This window comes from Callithrix jacchus, chromosome 4 (genome assembly GCF_049354715.1).
Source record: "Callithrix jacchus isolate 240 chromosome 4, calJac240_pri, whole genome shotgun sequence".
Lineage (NCBI taxonomy): Eukaryota > Metazoa > Chordata > Mammalia > Primates > Cebidae > Callithrix > Callithrix jacchus.
The window spans coordinates 126,350,392-126,367,346 of record NC_133505.1 but is presented as its reverse complement, the minus strand read 5'-3'; positions in this window follow the sequence as shown (position 1 = coordinate 126,367,346).

Below are 16,955 nucleotides of genomic sequence, written 5' to 3'. Positions count from 1 at the left end.
AAATGTGTTGATTTATATGAGTTATCTCTATGTACCACCTACAAGACCTTTGTCAAAAAAAATATTACAAGTATTTTCTCATAATACAGCCTAATTTGTTTTTAAATTTTTATTTTAAGTGCAGGGGTATCTGGGCAAGTTTGCTACATAGGTAAATGTGTGTCATGAGGTTTTGTTGTACAGATTATTTCACCATCCAGGTATTAAGTCTAGTACCTATTAGTTAATTTTTCTGATCTTCTTCCTCCTCTCACCCTCCACCTTCCTATAGGCCCCAGTTTCTGTTCCTCTCTGTGTCCATGTGCTCTCATCACTTAGCTCCCACTCATAAGTGAGAAGATGCAGTATTTGGTTTTCTGTTCCCGTGTTAGTTCGCTAAGTGTAATGGCCTCTAGGTCCTTCCACGTCCCTACAGACATGATCTCATTCTTTTTTATGGCTGCATAGTATTCCATGGTTTCTATGTACCACACTTTATTTGTCCAGTCTATCACTGATGGGCATTTAGGTTGATTCCATGTTTTTGCTATTGTGAATAGTGCTGCAATGAACATATACATGCATGTGTCTTTATAATAGAATGATCTATACTCCTTTGAGTATATACCCAGTAATGGAACTGCTGGATCAACTGCTATTTCTGTCTTTAGGTCTTTGAGGAATAGCCACATTGTCTTCCACAATAGTTGAACTAATTTCCACTCTTGCCAACAGTGTGTAAGTGTTTCTTTTTCTCTGCAATCTCACCAGCATCTATTATTTTTGACTTTTTAATAACAGCCATTCTGACTGCTGTGAGATATATCTCACTATGGTTTTGATTTGCATTTCTCTAACGATCAGTGATCTTTAAGATTTTTTCATATGATTGTTGGCCTCATGTATGTCTTCTTTTGAAAAATGTCTGTTCATGTCCTTTCCTTTTAAAAAATAGAGCATTTTAATTTTACTGTAATCTAAATTACCTTTTTTTATAGTTAATGTTTTGGGCTCTAAAATATTTTACCTGGCCATTTATACTTATGAATATATGCATATACATAAACATACAGGTATACACATACATATATTAATGTGTGTGTGTTGGTATGTGTACATGTGTTTGCATTAAATCTACAATCTTGCCATTTGATCTCAATTTGTCCCATCTATTTTCTGCTGTAGTTTTTTTTCTTTTCCTCTCTTACTAAGTTTTCATAGATTAACTACCTACCCTATATATTTCATTTTTTTCTGTACTACTGGCTTATCTTTGTTTTTTAAATGTGTGCTTTAGCATTACAACTTGCCTTTTTAACTATCACAGTCTTCCCTAAAGTAACATTATATTACTTCATACATACTGAAAGACCCTTATGAGAGTACATCTCTCACTTTCCATCTCTCGCTCTGTGTCATTGTTGATATATTTGACATATATTTCATTTCCACAAATATTATAAACCCTGTTACTTTATTAGTTTTTTGAAGTCAATTATATATTTTCTTATTTTAATAGACTTTATTTTAGAGCAGTTTTTATTTCACAGAAAAATTAAGTAGACATTATAAAAAATTTCTACACACTCCCTGTTTCCACACATGTTTAAACTCCCCACTATCAACATCTGCCATTAGAGTGGAACATATGTTCCAACCTACAGCCTACAGCAACACATCATCCCCCAAAATCCAGTTTACATTAGGTTTATTTTTGGTGTTATACAATTTATATGTTTTGAAAAATGTATAATGACATGTACCCATAATCATGATGCAAAGAATAGTTTCACTGCCATAATAAAATTATGTGCTCCACCTATTCATCCATCCATCACCCCTAATCCCTGGTAACCATCGCTCTTTTTATTTGATCTGATGTTTTGTCTTTTCCAGAATGTTATATAGTTGGAATCATACAATATGTAGGTTTTCCATATTAGCTTCTTTTGCTTTCTTATATGCATTTAAGGCTCCTCCATGTCTTTTCATGGCTTCATAGCTCATTTCTTTTTAGTAATATTATTACTGAGTAATATTTCTTTATCAAGATATAATACAGTGTATTCATTCATTCACCTACTAAAGTACATCTTGGTTGCTTTCAAGCTTTAGCAGTTCTGAATAAAGCTGCTGTAAATATCCATGTGCAGGTTTTTGTGTGAACATAAATTTTCAACTCCTTTGGGTAAATACCAAGAATCATGATTATTAGATCATATGTTAAGACTATGTTTAGTCTTGTAAGAAACTGCCGAACTATCTTCCAGAGCAGCTGTATCATTTTGGATTTCCAACAGCAGTAAATGGGAATTCCTGTTGCTTTACATCCGTGTCAGCATTTGGTGTCACCAGTGTTTTGAATTTTCATCATTCTAACAGGTAGGCAGTAGCATCTCATTGTTGCTCTAATTTGCAATTTCTTAATAAAATATGATGTTGAACATCTTTTGATATGCTTATTTGTCATCTCCAAGTCATCTTTGATGAGGTTTCTGTTCAAATTTTTTGCTCATTTTTAAATCAGGCATTAATTGTTTAGTTTGTTTTGTTGTCGTTGAGCTTAAAGAGTTATTTGCCTATTTTGGATAACAGTCTTTTATCAGATATATTTTTTGCAATTTTTTCCCTCAGTCTCTAGCTTGTCTTCTCATTTCTTTGTCTCTTGCAGACCAGAATTTTAAATTTTGATGAAGTCTAGGTTATCAATTATTTATTTCATAAATCACATCTTCAATACTGTATTTAAAAAGCCATTGCCATACTCAAATCATCTAGATTTTCTAGTTTTGAATTTTACATTTTATATTTAGGTTGATAATCCATTTTAAATTAATTTTTGTGAAAGGTGGGAGTTCTATGTGTACATTCATTTTCTTGCATGTGGATATCTCAATTATATTTTATTCAGTTTAAGTGAGGTATCATTTCCATATAATTTACTTACCTCAAGAATCAATTGGAAAAATTTTGATCAAAAAATTGAAATACTCTCACCTCCAGAATATTTCTTATATCTATTTGCATCAATCCCTTACCCATCAACACTGGACCCTGGCAAAAATAGATCTGCTTTCTGTTATAATATACTCTTTCAAGAATTTCATATAATCAGACTCATACAGTATATAGTCTATTATTTTGGACTATTTTACTTAGCATGACGTTTTTGAAATTGATCCATGTTGTCATGTGTATCAATAATTTGTTCCTTCTAAATACCAGTCTTTTAGCAGATATATTTTTGTATATTTTCATATAGAAAACAGAAGCATGAACCATAAACAGAAATAGATAAATTGGAACTCAGTCAACTTAAAAATTTTTTTTCTCCTAAAGTCATGGTTAGAGTAATGAAATTGTAATACACAGCCTGGAATGTCTAATTTCTGTATGCTCATAATACAGTAAATATTTTTGCATTTATCAGTTCATGGACATTCCAGTTGTGTCTAGATTTTTAACATGATGAATAAAATTGCTATAAAATACCATGCAGTTTTAGTCTTTGTGTGGATATGTTTTCTGTTCTCTTGGATAAATAACCAAGAGAAGATTGACTAGATTATATGAGAAGTGTCTGATTAACTCTATAAGAAACTGCCAACCTATTTCCAAAGCAGCTGAATCATTTTGCATTTACATCAGGAATATCTGAGAATTCCACATGTCCCACTCTCTCACTAACACCTATTCTTGTCAGTCTTTTAAACTGGGTTAATATAGCAGGGATCCATGTCACCTCAGTGTGACTTATTTACATTTCTTCAGTGATAATGATGCTAAGCATATTTTCATTTATTGATTTTCCAAGTGATATTTCTCTTATGAATTGTCTGTTTAAATATATTGACATTTTAATTGCATTGTCTTTTTCTTAATAAGTTGTCATACACTTTATATTTCAGATACAAGCACTTCAGAAAATAAATGTGATGCGAGTATATTTTTCATCCTGTGTATTACAGATTTACTATTCTAGCCATGACTTTAGAAGAAACATTTTTTAAGTTGAATGAGTTCCAATTTATCTATTTTTGTTTACAGTTTATGCTTCTGTGACCTATTAAAAACACCATTCTCTCAAACAAAACCACAAAGATTTGCTCTTGTTTTTTTTTTACAATAAATTTTGTAATTTTAGCTCTTACATTTATATCTCTGATTCATTTCAGTTGACTTCTATATATGGAGTGAGGTAAAAGTTGAAAAGTTGTTTTTATTATAGCAGAGTTTCAAGTATTCTACCATCATTTCTTAAAATGATTGCCTTTTTCCTATTATATCACCATGGCAATTTACCTAAAATCAATTAACATTTGATTGTTGGCTTTTTCCTGAACTTTATTCTATTTCATTGATGTGTATGCCTATATTTGTACAAAAACCATACACTTTTCAGTTAGTCTTGGAAATCAGGTTGTAAAAGTCTCCAAATTTGTTCTTTTCGAAATTGGTCTGGCTATTTTAGGTTATTTGCATTTTCATGTAAATTCAGCTTGTCTATTTCTAACAAAATAATCCTCTGGCATTTTTACTAGGAATGGTTTAATCTATGAATCAGTTTGGAAGACAATTTGCATCTTACCAGCTTTAAGTGTTCCAGCCCACAAATATGGAATATATCTCTATTTTGTTTTCTTTAATTTTCTGTGAGCAATATTTTGTACTTTGGTGTACAGTATTAAACATTTTTATATTCATCTCAGGTATTTCTTGCTTATCAATCATAATATAAATAAGATAATTTTAATTTATATTTCTATACAGTAAATAATAATACAATTGATTTTTATATATTAATCACAATCATGATGTAACCAAACTCACATATTACTTCTAGTTGCTTTTATTATAGATTCCTTCAGATACTCTACAATATCATGTAATCTCCAATCTATATTTTGGTTATTATTTATTATTTTGCCTAACTTTATTGCACTGGCTGGAAATTACAGTAAAATGTTTGCTATACCAGATAACATTGAACGTTATTGTCTGGGTTTTGCTCTTAGGGGAAAAGTATTCGTCTTTCAGCATTTAGTATGATGTTAGTTAGATTAATTTTATCAAGTTTAAAAATTACCTTGTTATTCTGATTTTGCTCAGTTTTATTATAAATAAATGTTGAAACTTGTATAATATATTTTCTGCCTTTATTAAAATGACTATGTCATTTTGTTTAGTCTTTTGATATGGTGAATTAAATTGATTAATTTAGAATTTTGAATGTTGAACCAACTTTGCATTCCTGGAATAAACCTTACTTGGTCATAATACATTATCTTTTTTATTTTTTTATATACTAGCATTTAAATACAAATTATTGCATCTATATTTATGAAGGAAATTGGTTTCAGTACTTTGTGTTTGAAGTTTCTTTGCCTGGTTTTGGCAATAGCATGACTCCAGCTATATAAAATTTTCATTGTTGCTATGTTGTTAACTACATACTTAGGTATTAAGTATCTACTTAGGTAAATAGAGTGCTTTATTTTAATTGAGTCTAATATCTCTCCTGCAGTCACACTTAAAATATACCACATAGATCAATATCATGTCTTTCTTTGCTGCAGGATTGCATCTGAGATACCTTATTACATTTAGTCATCATGTCTCTTTAGACTTCTCTTGGTTGTGGCAGTTTCTCAGACGTTATTGTCAATGACTTTGACAGCTTTGAGGATTACTGGTCAAGCACAGCTTTGAGGATTATTGGTCAAGCATTTTGTAAAATGTCTTTCAATTGATATTTGTCTGATATTTTATTTATAATCAGACTGCGGTTACAGGTTTTCTAAGAAACACTACATTAGTAAATTACCATTTTTATCCCATAATATCAAGGGTACATACTATCAACATGACTTTTCAGGGTGGCTGTTGACTTAATCACTTGGCTGAAACTGGGTTTGTCAAGTTCCTGCACTGTAAAATTACCCTTATTTTTCTCCATTTTCAAACACTGTACTTTTTGGAAGGAAGTCACAATGTACAGCCCACACTTAAAAATCAAGGAATAATACACTGCCTCCCTGAGGGCAGAGTATCTACATAAACCATGCGAAATTTTTCTACAAGAGGAATTTGTCTCTTCTCTCCCATTGACTTGTTCATTTAACCATTTATTTATATTAATATGACCTCATGGATATTTATCTTGTATTTGGCCCTGTAATCCAATACTACTCATTTTTTGAAGAAATTGTTCCAGCTTTGGCAATTTGGAGCTCTTTCTGTTGGTTCTCGTATTCTTTTAGCATATCCACCTAATCATTGGTTTGCCTTTTTTTACTTTCTTAGTTTCTGACAGTATAAGATGCTCAAGGCTCATCTTGCATATTAACTACCCAGCCATTCCTCCTAAGAGACTTGTACTTGTTTTTTGTCTGTTTGTTTTGTTTTTGAAATAAGGTCTCATTCTGTTATCCAGGCTGGAGGGCAGTGGTGCAATCTCAGTTCACTGCACCCATGACCTTCTAGGTTTAGGTGATCCTCTTGCTGAGTAACTGGGACCACAGCCACATACCACCAAGCCAGGCTAATTTTTGTATTATTTTGTAGACATAGAGTTTCATCATGTTGCCCAGGCTGGTCTTGAACTCCTGGCCTCAAGCCATCAATCCACTTCTGCCTCCCAAAGTGCTGGAATTACAAGTGTGAGCCACCACAGCTTCCTTAGATTTGTTTTTAAATGTAGCATTTGCTTGGGCACGGTGGCCCACGTCTGTCGTCCCAGCATGCTGGGAAGCCTAGGTGGGAGAGTTTGAGACCAGCCTGGGAAACATGGCAAAACCTCATGTATACAAATATTAGCCAAGTGTAGTACATGCCTGTGGTCTCAGCTACATGGGAGGCTGAGGTGGGAGGATCACCTAAGCCCAGGAGTTTGAGGCTGTGGTGAGCCCAGATTGGACCACCACCCTCTACCCTGGGTGACAGAGTGAGACTTTAGCTCAAAAAAAATAATAATAATACATATATTTATATAACTGTGGACCTACTATGAAAAGTAATGTTTTATTTAATCAATTTGTTTACTTGAACGTTACTGAAATGGAAAAAAGTACCCTTGTCCTTCTTGCAGGGCATGCCACAGGGCTGTGGCTTCCTTCTTCAATGCCCCACTGCTCTAATCCCTAGGGGGAGCATGCAGAAGGGCAAGGTGTGGGGCTCTGACTCCATGGTAGCAACTAGGGGTGAATGTTTACAACTCCTGAAGCCCCGGTGGGTGGCTGTTACAGGGAACTCTTTTTGTTTTGCCATCCTTAGGTGGTTTGGGTTAGTCAGCTTAATTAGACCCCCTGCCTTACCACAAGGATAGAGGGCTTTCTGTATCCCAGGGTTTCTTGCCGTGGTGTACTGGAAAAATCCGATCACACGTGGGCTTGGGGAATGAATGCAAGGTTTTATCTGGTGGAAGTAGCTCTCAGCAGATGGGGGAGCCAGAAAAGTGATGGAATGGGAAGGCTGTTTTCCCTTAGAGTCAGGCTGCTCAATGACTGGGCTCTCCTCCTACAGTCCCAGAAAAACTTCATGTTGTTCCACCAGTCGATTGCCTGCCTGCCTGCCTGCCTGCCTGCCTGCATCTGTGGGCGTGCTCTTATGTCAGTGCATTTCTTTCAACATCTAGCTGCTTGTGTCTTCTGCTGGTGTGTTGCTCTTTAGGTCCAGCCATTTGTGCACCCACTAGGGTCTCAGGGGTTCTTATATGCACATGATTAGGGTGCATGGTGGGCCAGGATGGTCTTGGCAAATGCAACATTTGGGCAAGAAAATAGAAATGCCTGTCCTCGCCTAGGTCCATGAGCACGGCCAGGGGTGGACACCTCCCCCAGGGACGCTCCCTCCTCTACCCAGCACTTCTCTGCCCTCCCCGCCCCATATCATCACATGTACAAACTATTTTTTGTTGGTTTTAAGAATATACAAAAATCAGAAGACATAGGTCCTTCTAATAAGGATCCACAGTACAGTAATAGAAAATACATAGTATCATTTCATAATATAATTTTAAGTAAAATAAATTTTTAAAAATTTATGATATAACTTTTAAAATGTTTTGTTGTTTTAAAGTTCACATTTAGGCAGATTCCCTGCTTGGATTAACTAAAGGCAGCTGAGGAAATTCAAAAATAAGCCCACCTGTGAAAAATTGTTCACTTAGGATGCCAGACACCTTCTAATCAAAACTCTTTTTTTGCTCCCACAATTATTCTTTAATATTTATAATCTCTTCATCAATTACAAGTTTATAGCTTTGCCTCTTATTTTATTAACAAGTAAACAATTCCTTTACACATATTATTTTTGGAACTTTTCAGCATTCTGTCCATATAAGAAATATCTTGGTATATCGTAAGTGAACTTACAGCATTTTCATAACATGATATGGTACAGCGGTCATTGATAATTGCATTTAGAAAAGTAAAATTCCGTATTATGTACTCCTTACACCAACAGGAAATTACAATGTACATACTGAATGATTAAACAATGAAAACACAATGCATTTCAAAATTGGTATCACTAGAGAAATGTTGTCCATGTAATATTTCATGAGTACAATTCTCCAGCTTCACTACATTTCCAAATTTATTTGAATTTTAGTTTTTATTTTATACTCTCTTCAGCATCTTGGTGTTTACTGAGTGAGACATATTCTGTGAGCTATATTGTCAACAAACCCAGTAAGTGTTATATTCAGATTCTAAGTAAGTATGTCAAATTAAAGCTAAGTACCTGAAATTTATCATAAATGACCTGCCATAGTTTCTTTTACTTGCGAACAATCAGTAAATATTAAAAGGCTAAATAAGTCATGATGATTTCAGATGTCTAATGCTTGTATACATAAAACATAAGAACTACTCTATATTGCTCAAGTTAGTGTTATGAAAAAGTGAGATGCAACTTCTGTGTCTCTTTGTAGAACAATCATAAATATTTTTCTCCCATTTGGGAGAAGCAAAATCCTTGATTTCTACACATGGAAGTCTTTTCTCTTACCATCACTTTTTACCTTTTGCTCAAACACTATTTATCCTTAAAAGCCTACTGTCACCTCAAAATCATTTCAGAGGAATGTACTGCAGGATTTTTTACCTTGCCAACAAAGATGCTTTACTGGGCCATTTTCAATGTAATTTGGCTCTTGCATGAAAAAGACAGCCTCCTAAATTCAGATATGGCCAGATAAAAACCCTTTGATTCAACTCTACATTACATATTTGTCATTAAAATTCAAATTCTGCAGCCAGGCTTTTTTAGCAATCCCTAACGAAGCCTTTCATTAAGGGTTTTTATTTATCACATTTCAGAATCTAGGTGAAGCTAGCCTGTCAATCTCTGCTCACACAAAGTGCAATTAGACACAGTTTGGATTTCCTTTCTTACTTAGATTGGTATACTTCATATCTTGCCAAAAAAAAATCTGTTATTTTTAGATCTGCATTCCTCACAGCATTATAAACATTCAGCCACTGGTAATTCTCTTATTTGTGATATAATTTATACATAAATTTATTTCTGAGTGTCTTATTCTTGATTTGAAACACAAGTTTGCTTCCTGCTTTTTTTTTATTTGAATGTAGACGGAGCATTGTTTCTTAATGGAATTTAATATCCATCATGCAAACATCCTAATAACCATGTAGAGTAATGAGAAAAAACATGCAATGTAGGCTTTTTTAAAAGAAAATGAATTAGTGAATGGTTCAATTCAGTGTTACCATAAACTTTCAGTCCATAAGCTATTTTCTGTTAATATCTCTCTCAATTTTGGAGTCTGCATTAACATTTTCCATAAATCATTGAGTGTATAGAAGTAATGATGTTTATCAAATAATCTGGCAGAATCTGGTGAAATAAAGAATAATACAGTGTCTTGAAGAGATCCCAGAAGGTCACTTAAACATTGAGAGTGTCTCACTAATGCAGTGAATAATTCCAAGGTAATTTCTCAGCTACTTCTTCCACAGGATGTAAAATGACCTTCTTCCTAGACATGTATTCAATTATATGCCTCAAGAGATTTCCAGTGGAAATTCAAAAATGAAAAAGTGAGATTAAGTGGTCACGTTCTTATCCAAGGTCTACCTTTCATTTTTAGATTAACAATAAGAATACATATATAATCTACAATTCACAATTATCAATGCATTACAAAACCTCCATATGTCTCATAGACTATACCGTAATGCTGACATTCTACAGTTTTAAAGTCATCTAGAAAAACATAAATTTAGAGGAGAAAAAAATCAAAGCGATTAAATAGTTGGACAATAGGCTTTACAGGAGGAAGTTAATTGAATTGCAATTATTTAAACTACAGAATAATGAACTGCAAGGTGACTTACTGTTGAAAGAAGAAAATGTCATTATGAAGTGAATGCCAACTTGTTCTGCACACAACAAGAGAAAAAAATCAATTAAATTTGGCAATTCCTCCTTCCATTATATCTCCCACCCTACCTCTGTTTCCAACTTTTCTGTGTAGATAAACTACTTGAAATACAAATTGGGCAATGCCATTTTAGCGTATGTATATCTAATCTTTTCAGCACTATCATTAAAATGTTTGTCTTCCATGTGAATACAAGATATCAAGTAATAAATTTTTCATGACATGTTTAAAAACAGAACAAGCTGGTCATTATAGTTATTAATCAAATAATGTCTGATGTTTTAAAATGAAAAAGTAAAAATATAACATTTTAAAATATAGCAGGTTTTTTTAATGCCGGGGTGGATTGAATACATTTTTTTTTAACAATTCCAGACTATAGTTTTGTTTGTTTGTTTGATTGGTTGCTTTTCCTTCTTATCCAATCCTGAAATTTCTGTCTGTTTTCACAAATTGTACATTTCTCACTAACAACCAGTCCAAATTACTTGGACCCCAAAGCTTTCTTTTTGGTGTTGATTTATTTAAATAAAATCCATTAAATCTGGAATACATACTCATAGCTTCATCTCTACTCTTCCCATAGCAGATTTTTGTGCAGTTTTCAAACGCATGCTGTGATAGACAGAATTCTAATATGGCTCCTAAGATTCACATCCCCCTGGTATACACATCCTGAATAAGCTCCCCCTGTTGAGAATGGACATGACTATGACCTGTTATATGGCAAAGAGATTTTGCACAGCAAGGCAGCAAACCATTTGATTTTGATTTCATCAAAATACTATCATCTAGGTTGGCCTGATTTTATCAGCCAAGAACCTTAAAAAATGGAGCCATTGAAAGAATGAATGAGATTTTCCTGTTGGCCTTGAAGACATGAAGTGCCATGATGTGGAGAGGGCCAAAGGTTAGGGAACTGTGTGGCTTCTAGGAGCTGAAAGCAGCCCCTGGCCAACAGCCAGTGAGAACAGTGGGAACCTACAACCCTACAACTGCAAGGAACTGAATTCTGCCAAACCCAAATGAACATGGAAGAGAACCCTGAGCTCCAGAAAAAATATGGCTTGACCAGCTGTTTAAGTTCAGCCTTGTGAGACTCTCAACAGAGAACTCAATCATGTCATGCCAGGACTTCTGACCTACAGAATCAGGACATAATAAATGCATTTTCTTTTAAGCCACTAATTTGTTAGACTTTTGTGGGCATTTGATGTATAAAAATACATATGCCCAGATGAAATCTAGAAGTATAAAAGTATGTTGTGCCTTCACACTCTTTTCTTTGAATTACAAAGCAATCATATACACACACGCGTGCACATACACACACATTTAATTAAGAAACAAATAAAATGACAGGCAAGAAAACTCTATTAACATCCCATTTCTCCACTCCAAAATGACAGCTTTCCATGTCTCTTGTCAGGCGTTCATGTACATAAATAGCAGGGCAACTAAATCAAAAAGAGGTGTTTGGATGGAGAATTAAGAGAGCTATTTAAAAAAATATCAATTCTATAAAATTATAATAAAATACTACCTGTAAATTTCCCTTGGAATCAACCACACCATATGTATATGCATGAATAGATAAAAACTTAAATTGTAGCCTGCGTCACCCTTCCTATTTCATTCCACCATGAAATAGGAATGTAGCCTCACAATACGCAAGCAGGCATACCAAGTCCTACGATATCCATTGGACATAACCTGTAACTTCTACAGCTAGCCATCTTTCAAGATCCAAATTCCATTTCCATTATCTTTGCTACTAAATAGTTGTTAGTGGGAAGTAGGAAGAAAAAACGATGACAAATATATTGCCTGTGCTACCCCTGCAACACATGTTCATTTTTTCTAATAAGCCCAGGAAACTGCCATGCCAATGATTTCACCCTCTGCTCTGCTCAATAAAGCATAGCTAAAACTAAAATTATTTGCTTTCCTCTTGCAAATGCACCCTAAAGTTATAACAAAATGTTATCACTAATATTTTTTCCTCTACACAATGTGAGACAGACATTTTTCTGCCATTTGATGCCAGTATGGATTTACAAAGGCCACAGCATCTAATACAAAGTAGAACACCACACCGCACAAATGCCCGCTCCATTTGAAGGTTATCAGTAAAAACTCTTTGACTAAGATGAATCTAAGCAAAATGTGCTGCCTTCAAATTCCTTTTCAAAATGTATTTTTTAAGACTTCTGTCAGATTCCCCTTAAACTACCCTTTACTTCTCTCTTGAATCACTTTTTTCTCATTTCAAGCATAAGGATGATGATAAAGATGACTGGCACTATTAAGTACCCTGCTTACCAAGTTGACTCTAATTAATTACCATAGTGTCAGTCAGCAAGTATTTGGCCTTAGCTATGGTAATTACTGAAGCTTGTATAAAAGCTTAATCAGGATATTAATGTAGGAAATTATGACAACTTTTGAGCAATAGATTGTTGCACCACTGACTGAAATATGTAAGGTAGGGAAGTAGAGAGAGGTTCCTGATGACATTGTTACAGAAAAGCACTAGAAACCACATTAATGGCCACACAGAAAGACCATTAGCATTCCCAGAGTGAATTCCATGAAAGTGTGTCATATTCGTTCAATCCAGAAAGTGGAGGAAAGTCTCATAAGCAGCTGAATTTCAAAGTAACAGCTTCCACATAAAGCATTTTGGTGTTGAAAAGTCCTGCATATATTCATCACTTACTCATGTGCTGTAAAATGAATGCTTTCCTATTTCAAAATGGGTGGCAGTCTTACTAGAATTTTGGCAGAAATTCTGCTGTTTGTAATAGCAGAAATTGTTTTCTGCTATTATGAATGACTTCTGTCTTATATCAGTTCTCTTAATGAGTAGTGTGAAATGTCAAATGTTGAAAGAAAAAAAACCACACATTTATATATTGTTAGCTCAGCAATGAATTCAGATATATATATGATCAAAATATTATATCTTAAAGCTGTCTTGCAAAAGCCAAACCAGACCTGCAGAATAGAAATTGAAATATCTGATTGCACATTCATACAGGCAATCAGCTAGCCAAAGAAAGAGAGTAAAAAAGACACTTCCTAATGTTCAGCAGTATTCTTCTGTTTCCAGGGTTGTGTTCCAGGCCTTAGGTCATGACAATCAAGCTGCCTGCCCTGTTCATATCACCTCATCTCTTTTAGTATTTAAGTCAAAAACACACCTGCCTAAATGCCTAAAGCTTACCACTAAATGCCTGCACAATACGGCTAAATGGGCTGAATGCAACCCAACATAGAACCTTCCAAACACGTGCTTGAAATGCACTGAGAGAAGCATTTTTATGCAAAAATGACAGAAAATGTAATCGAAAAGAAAACCTCTAACAAAGCCATAGCCAGATGGTGTTCTTTATTGGGGGCCAGCTCAGATTTCTGAGCTTCTGAAAATGTCACAGCTATTGCTGCTCAATTCTAGAGTTACATCCTAAATTTGAGAAAAACCTTTCCCACGTGAACATTATGATCCCTCCACATTTGTCTTATAACATTTTGAAAATCCTTTCCATTTTTTGGTTGGACAGATAATACATGTTCATAAAATGTATATTTCAGTAGAAAAATATGGAAGCAATATGAAAAATATAAAAGAAAAAATTAAAAGTAAAATCTTACTAAAAATGCTATTGTTTTTACTTTTTAAGTTTTTTCTATGCATTTAGACACATATATTATGGTTAAAAATGAAGTTAAATTATATAGAGATTTGTACTTTTTTGTTACATTAAAAGTTGCTTTGTATTCATCTTCCCACATCAAAAAAACATATATCCAAATTCACATTTGAAATAGTTGGGTATTATTCCACTTTAAGATAACCTCATAATATATTTAACTAGAACTATAGAACTGTATAGATTGCTATCTCTAGCAATGCTACAATAAATATTCTTAAATATGTAACATTGTACTCTTATTAAAATGTTTGTTTAAAGCAAATTCCTGAAATTAGATTCACTGGGCCAAGATGTACTTGTAAATCTAATAACACATACTACCAATCATCCAAAAATTTTGCATTGATTCAAAGATCCAAAGAAAGTATAAAAGCTTTTACTGCCAAAAAGCCTCAGAAACATTGGGTACTTCCATATAGGCAGAAAGTGGCAACCATTGTGGTTTTTTGTTTTTTTTTTTAATTATTTAGGAAATAAGAATAAATAAAAGGTTCCTCTTCAAAGCTTTCCACTTAGTTCATTATGAATAAATTACAATTTCTTCAAAGGTTAATTTACTTTAAAGCTTTTGCTAATAATCTTAAAGTAAAGAAATAAGAACATCCCATGTTCTTAGTTCTTACACTTTAACCTAGATATTTGCCCTGGCATGCCTGGACAAGCCCAGGCAAGTCTTAGGTCAAAGCTTACTCCACTTTCTTATTTAGAAATGTTATAGTTTCTCTAAGTATTCCTCAAGTTGCTTTCTCTTTTCCTCTGTTCTCTTCTGTCTTTACTTCTTTAGAAAATTTCCAAGTTTTTAGCCAATCAGGTCAAGCATAGAATGTGAGGTCCTGTTCCGGCCAGTGGAAACTGGCCACATCAGTAGGGTAATTGCATCAGTTTATAAAAGTTATAAATGTCTCTGTCACCTTTGTTCAGGTGTGCTCTCATGGCAAGACTGCGAGCGACTTGCACCCTTCCTACAGGAAGTAAACTAGCCTTGCTGATTTATCCATTGTCTCGGTGTGGATTTTTCCTGATGTTACAAACCTGTTTCCAACAAATTATATATTACATTATAGTTTTATATATTTAGGGAGTATAAAGTGATTTTATGATTTTTAATACCATGTGGAATGATTTAATCAAGCCAATTAATATATGAATCACCTCAAATATTTAATGTTTTTTGTGATGAGAACATTTGATATTTACCCTAAGAAATACTAAAACATACAGTACTAATTTTAGCTATATTCATCACTCTTTGCAACAGATATCAAAACAATAGTTAAATGTATCCTCCCAATTTAGTCTTCGTACTCATAATATCTCTCCATTCTCTCTCTACCTCCAGCCTCTGATAATATCCCTACCATTCCACTCTCTCCTTCTATGAGTTTAAATGTTTTACATTCCACCTATAAGTGAGAACATGTGGTATTTGTCCTTCTGTGTTTGGCTTATTTCACTTAGGATAATGTTCCCCAATTCCATCCACGTGGTCCCAAATAATAGAATTTCTTTACTTTTAAAGGCTGAATAACATTTTATTGTTTATGTATCTCACATTCTCTTTACCCATTCACCTGTTCATGGACACTTAGGTTGAATCTGTAAGTTGGCTATTGGGAATAATGCTGCTATGAACATGAAAGTGCAGATATTTCTGACACACTGATTGCAAATCTTTGGGTTAAAAATCTGGAAGTGGGATTGCAGAATCATATGGAATTTTTTTTTTTTTTTAGTCTTTTGAGGAACCTCCATGCTGTTTTCCATAATTACTGTATTAATTTGCATTTCCACTAACAGAGTGAAGTGTTCCCTTTTCTCTACATCCTCACCAACACTTGTTTTCTTATTGTCTTTTTGGTAATAGCCATTCCAATAGTTATGAGGCAATATCTCATTGTGGCTTTAATTTGCATCTCTCTAATGATTAGTGATATTGACCATTTTTTTCATATATCTGTTAGCCATTTATATTTCTTCTTTGAAAAATATCTGTTCAGCACCATTTATACCAATCCAAATGCCCATCAATGATAGACTGGATAAAGAAAATGTGGCATATATACACCATGGAATACTATGCAGCCATAAAATAGAATGAGTTCATGTCCTTTGCAGGGACATGGATGAATTTAGAAGCCATCATTCTCAGCAAACTGACACAAGAACAAAAAACCAAACACCACACATTCTCACTCATAAGTGGGTATTGAACAATGAGAACACAGGAACAGGAACACCACAAACTGGGGCCTGTTGGGAAGTGGAAGAGCTAGGGGAAAGATAGCAGGGGATGGGGAGATTGGGGAGGGATAACATTAGGAGAAATACCTAATGCAGATGACGGGGGGATGGATGCAGCAAACCATATGGCATGTGTATACCTATGTAACAATCCTGCATGATCTGCACATGTACCTCAGAACTTAAAGTATAATAAAAAAAAGAAAGAAAAAAATAAAAATATCTATTCAGATCTCTTGTCCATTTCTTAATTGGATTGTTGGATTTCTTTTTCTAGAGATGTTTGAGCTCCTTATTTATTCCGGATTTAATCTCTTATCAGACATATATGTCTTACAACTATATTTTCCTAAATCCATAGGTTGTCTCTTCACTCTGTTCATTGTTTATTATGCTGTAAAATGAAGCTTTTAAATTTGATGAAACCTCATTTGTCTATTTTTAAATTTTGTTGCTTGCAATTTTAGGGTCACACCTAAAAATCATTGCCCAGGCCAGTGTTGCGTAGTTTTTCTCCCATGTTTCCTTCTAATAGTTTCATAGTTTTAGAAATTATCTTCCAATCTTAAATACATTTTGCATTGATTTTTGCATATGGTGTGATAAGAGTCCAA